Here is a 6,634-nt window from a genome sequence, read left to right as displayed (position 1 = left end):
TAGATATCATCAAGATGAACATTCAGACCAACTTTCATACAGATCCCATGGAAAAATGGCCTCTAGAGTGGTCACAAGGTTTTTTATTATTTGACCTACTGACCTAGTTTATGACCGCATGTGACCCAGTTTCAACCTTGACCTAGATATTATCAAGATGGACATTCTGACCAATTTTCATGGAGATCCCATGAAAAATATGACCTCTAGAGAGGTCACAAGGTTTTTCTATTATTTGACCTACTGACCTAGTTTTGGACCGGATGTAACCCAGTTTCGAACTTGACCTAGATATCATCAAGGTGAACACACTCACCAATTTTCATGCAGATCCCATGAAAAATATTACCTCTAGAGAGGTCACAAGGATTTTCTATTATTTAACCTACTGACCTAGTTTTTGACCGCAGTTGACCCAGTTTCGAACTCAACCTAGATATCATCAAGATGAACATTCTGACCAATTTTCATGCAGATCCCATGAAAAATATAATGACCTCTAGAGAGGTCATAAGGATTTTCTATTATTTAACCTACTGACCTAGGTTTAGACTGAAGTTGACTCAGTTTCGAACTTGACCTAGATATTATCAAGATAAACATTCTGACCAATTTTCATGCAGATCCCATGAAAAATATGACCTCTAGAGAGGTCACAAGGTTTTTCTATTATTTGACCTACTGACCTAGTTTTGGACCGGACGTGAGCCAGTTTCAAACTTGACCTAGATATCATCAAGATGAACATACTCATCAATTTTCATGAAGATCCGTTGAAAAATATGGCATCTAGAGAGGTCACAAGGTTTTTCTATTTTAAGACCAGACCTAGTTTTTAACTGCACGTGACCCAGTTTCAAACTTGACCTAGATATCATCAAGATGAACATTCTGACCAACTTTCATAAAGCTCCCATGAAAAATGTAACCTCTAGAGTGGTCACAAGCAAAAGTTTACGCACGCACGAACGCACGCACGCACGCACGCACGACGGACGACGGACGCTGCGCGATCACAAAAGCTCACCTTGTCACTATGTGACAGGTGAGCTAAAAATAGTTTGGTTCTCAATGATACACATACACCAATAACAATTAGAAATGCATAATCAAATAGAGACCTTGCAGTTTACAGTAAGTAGCAATGCCAGTTAATAAAAGATGTGCGTGCGTGTTTTACTAACATGTGTTCTTGAACTAACATTCACATTTTATTTTTTTATGTAATTTTAGCATGTGTAAACGTTGAGTTCTGCTCATCGCGGGACTAGAGGGCGTGGATGGTAGAATGCATTTCCACTACCGTCCATGAACAGGCTCAATCAAACAGAGCCTGCAACATTTTCTTTTTTGTCGTGTTGAGCGACCTGTGGAGTTTTCACTTTATTTTATCATGTTTTAAGGTAATGGTCCATGTTTCGGAGAAAAAAGTTCGAACGTCATCAAATCATAGAAAGAAAGCATTGTTTTACACGAAAATATAACAGCATATAAAACATTTATATTATTGTACAAAACCATTGTCAATTTATTCATATATGTATTGAATTCCGGAAAGGGACTACATAAGGGGCCACACTTCTGGACAGTCCAGCGCCTTTAAAAACTCACCATTTTTAAAAAGCTGTTACATGTCTTCGTTTTGATGCATTTTCAATATCGTGCGAGTGTTTAAACTTTACATAACTCGGTAAAACATCGTTTTGACAATTGTTTACATCTATTTCTTTACAAATGGATTTCTTATTTAAAGGGGGACAACTCATTCAGAATATTTTAAGCATCCAACTCCGTCGGACAGAACAGTACAACATGTATTGGACAGATAAGTTGTGTGTCAAGATGCTGTTCATTCGCTAAAAAAATCTTTTGTTTTGTGATATACAGCTAAACCTTAAAGAGCAAACTTCTAGCCAAGTAAAGTTAAACAAAAATACTGTTATGCCAGCAAGAACTTCAAACAAAACTGGGCACACGTGTATCTTCACACAAGTCTCGTTTTACTCGAGGAAAATTATTATACATGTTTTTGTGGGAAAGCTCGTTTGTAAAATTAATCCTCGGATGAATGGTGACATATTTCTGCCAACCACATAACCACTTTTTATCTGGAAATGTTTCGTAAAAATGTTACTTATTCAGTTAATAGAGAGTTTGAGATTTTAACCTTCGCCCGCCTTCCCCTTCAACGTCTCTCATATATATTTTGGGTAAAACGTTACCGATATGCGTGTATCAGTTTATTTATATCAAACGTTGCTACAAAAGTTTTCCATGTAATATCAAGTAAGCCAAAGACTTCTCTTTATTATTATGTTATAACATGTTATTGTTCACGGAGATTTGAATTATGATGTTTTAATTTCAACAAAACAAAAACCTCTACAACATCTACAAGATGCTTATAACTTAACAAATTTGATAAAAGAGCCAACCTGTTTTACAAAAAATAATAAACCGTCACTCATTGATGTAATTTTGACAAACTCACCAAATCTTTTTTGCAACACTACCGTTACAAATTGTGGCATTAGTGATTGTCACTGTATGATAATAACAACACTACGTGAATGTTTACCAAGTACTAAAAACCGACAAATTTTGTCCAGAAGCTATAAAAACTTTGACGAAGAAAAGTTTAATCAGGATCTTTCACATGTTCCTTTCCATATTGCTCATATTATTGATGACATTGATGATGTTTATTCAGTTCATGAAACATTACTAAAGCAAGTTATTAATGATCATGCTCCTATAAAAAAGAAACGTCCAAGAAAAAACCCAACCCCTTACATGAATGCAGAGTACAGAAAAATAATTTATAAAACACGTCAGGCTCACAACAAATTTCTTAAAAATAAATGTCCACAAAATTGGGAAAACTTTAGAAAACTTCGTAATAAAAAATAAAAAATAAAACGTCAATCTATTTCTATCTACTTTCATGAAAGGTGTGGTGGAGGACCAAAATCAAAAGACTTTTGGAGTACTATCAAACCATTTTTGTCAAATAAGTCAACAAGTAAATCATCAGAAATCATTTTAAAAGAAGAAAACAAAATAATCTCAAATCAAAGTGATGTCTGCGGGATCCTAAATGATTTTTATATCAATGTAGCCAAAAATATGGGCATCCAGGACAATACCCCAATAGATAATACTCATCCTAGCATTGTTCAAATTAAACATAGAAACCCTGATATAGATAATTTTAGTTTTAGTCATGTCTCGCCTGAAAATGTCTTTAAATATTTTAAAAATTTGAATGTTAAAAAAGCCACTGGATATGACTGCATCCCTCCTAAAATACTAAAATCTGCTGGAAGGGTACTTGCAGGTCCAACTTCAAGAGTAATCAACACTATGATTGACACTTCATCTTTTCCATCAAATCTCAAACTAGCACAGGTCACACCAATTTTCAAAAAAGATGATCCTTTTGTTGCAAAAAAATACAGACCTGTAAGCATCCTCCCTACAATGTCTAAAATTTATGAAAAAGTTTTAAATGATCAGCTTAACACACATTTTAACAAACTTTTTAATGATTTACTTTCTGCTTTCAGGCCAGGCTATAGCTGTCAGACAGCCCTCTTGCGTGTGGTTGAGGACTGGAAGATTGCACCGGACAGGGGAGACCACGTGGCCGCAATACTTATGGATCTGTCAAAAGCTTTTGACTGTATCCCTCATGATCTTCTTGTCCTCAAGCTACAGGCATATGGGCTGACTGACAGAGCCTCCAAACTTGTACATAACTACTTGTCAAATAGAAAACAAATGGTCAAAATAGGAGAGGCATCTAGCACATGGCTTGAACTCTCTAAAGGTGTTCTACAGGGGTCAATTTTGGGACCAATGATTTTCAATATTTTTATTAATGATATTTTTTATTTTGTGGAAAAATCTAAAGTGTATAATTATGCTGATGACAATACCATTTCTTTTAATCATAAAGATATAAATGTTTTAAAATCTGTTTTAGAAGAAGAAAGTTTAAATCTTATAGAATGGTTCAACTGTAGCCAGATGCAAGCAAACCCAGATAAATTTCAAGCAATTTCTGTTGGAAAATATACACATGATGTCTCTCCTACCTTTCAAGTTGGAGATGTAAATATTACTTGTGATGATACTGTTAAGTTGCTGGGTGTAGACATTGATTTTATGCTAAACTTTAATGACCAAATTGCCAAGATGTGCAGGAAAGCAGCAATGCAGCTGAATGTACTTTTACGCATGAGCGAATTTCTTAATACTGAAAACAAAATACTTATATACAAATCTTTTATTAGATCCAATTTTAACTACTGTCCTCTTGTTTGGCACGTTTGCAATAAAGCTAATACTGAAAAATAAGAAAAACTTCAACACCGAGCATTGAAAATAACTTTCAATGATTTTATATCCTCATATAATGACCTCTTACATAAGACTAATATGCCAACCTTACATCTTAGCAGGAAACGAGCTTTGGCTATAGAAACCTTCAAATGTTTGTACAAAATTTCTCCTTCCTATCTTCATGATCTTGTTAGCTTTAAAAATGATTCTTATTTTTTCAGGTATGTAAATACTTTACTAGTACCAACTGTAAAATCCACTACCTATTGTAAGAAGTCGTTCAGGTATGAGGCAGTGCAGGTGTGGAACAGCCTCCCAAATGAAATCAAACAGGTGGATAACTTCAAAGAGTTCAGGAGACTGAACCGCACCTGGGCTGGACCATCCTGTAAATGCTCCCTATGTATGTAGTTTGTTTAGTTTGCTTGTTTTTTGTATCATTTCTAAATGCCTGCTTGTGTTTATTCTTTTGTAATACCCAGCTTGTTTTAGTTGTCTTTTAATTTTGCTTTATTTGATCCGCACCTGGACTTGACCATCCTGTAAAAGCTCCCTATGTATGTAGTTTGTCTTTAATTTGCTTGTTTTTTTTGTATCATTTCTGAATGCTTGTGATTCTGTTGTATTACCCAGCTTGCTTTTAGTTGTCTTTCAATTTTGCTTCATTTTGTATTTGTGTTTTAGTTTTTAGCCATACTATGTAGTGTTTACTTACTTTGCCTTAGATGCCTTAAACTATCAGTTATTTTGTGTTGTTTTATATAACTTTTGTGCTGCCATTATATGCCTTTGTACACTATCTTTGCTTCAGTCTTTTTTCATCTACTTTGTCCACATGCTCGTTATCAAAGACTGAAATCTGGAGGGAGACACATGACAGGACAGTCATTTCACTTGAAAAATAAATAATTACGCGCGATTATCATTTGGTGGAACATTTTATTTTCACTTCCAGATAAAAGCAATCCGTTTCTGTCTGACACTTTATACGACAGTTGCATTTTAATTATGAACAAAAAAATGGTACTAATAAGACGGAAAATTCTTCTGAAGTATCAGACAATGTCAGATCTATGATATCATGATGTGAGAACTTTCCTGTTAACCGTATGGGATAACTCCATTCTTTACATGCACGGACCCAGTGCCTGGCAGAGGGGCATTGTCGGTCATTAACTCAATCCCCCATTTGATTCTTACATTTTACAAAGAAAATCGGTCTTGAAACTCGGTGTGACCACCCACCTACCCCTGAAATGGGTGACCCCATGTTTTAAGTTGGTGCCCCCACCCCTGACCGAAATTCCTGGATCTGCACATGCTTTAGTTATTAAATAGTATATTCAAACAAATACATGTATATGCCCACATGTTATTTGTACGCCAATTTCCGTCTCCACCTAACACACATGGGGACTTGGCACGACTATATTGTGCTGTCTGAAAGTTTGGCATATAAACAATGTACCTGAGGAAAATCTAACCTTTTAAAAGATAATGTTGATAACATGAGCCAATATACACAAGTTTTGAATACATCTAACAAGCGAATTGAAACAAATGTAAGATACTCTCGTGATATTATACGTTTTGGCATCATGACACTCTGCATGACTCTGTATATTACAGAGTCATGCAGAGTGTCATGATGCCAAAACGTATAATATCACGAGAGTATCTTACATTTGTTTCAATATACAGAGTCATGCAGAGTGTCATGATGCCAAAACGTATAATATCACGAGAGTATCTTACATTTGTTTCAATTCGCTTGTTAGATGTATTCAAAACTTGTGTGTATTGGCTCATGTTATCAACATTATCTTTTAAAAGGTTAGATTTTCCTCAGGTACATTCTTTATGAGTGTCTACAAGCAAAACGCGTCTTTTAAGGAATTCGATGTTCAAAGTACCAATTCAAAGTGAAAGGAAACTTAAAAAAACGCTATGAAATACTAGTCAACAGCATGACGGATGAATCTGTTCTTTATATTTTAATATGGTATTGTCTTTTGTGTTTTCTTTACCGCATACATGTATAATTAACTTAATTTCAAGTATTTCGACAAATGCATTTGAAATAGTTGGTGTTTCATGTTTTTGTTTAAAAAATATTAACTGCATCATCTTTCAAGAACACTTTCAACAATAAAATACGTTGATATGATTACCATTTCTATTTCCTCTACTGTATGATTTACAATCGTGCATTGTACACCGACATCATTTTATAAAATATCTAAATGTTTGGAGCAACACCAACGAATTTTTAAATTGTTCACATTGTTTT

This window comes from Mercenaria mercenaria, chromosome 11 (assembly GCF_021730395.1).
Source record: "Mercenaria mercenaria strain notata chromosome 11, MADL_Memer_1, whole genome shotgun sequence".
NCBI classification, from domain to species: domain Eukaryota; kingdom Metazoa; phylum Mollusca; class Bivalvia; order Venerida; family Veneridae; genus Mercenaria; species Mercenaria mercenaria.
This window is presented reverse-complemented; position numbering follows the sequence as displayed.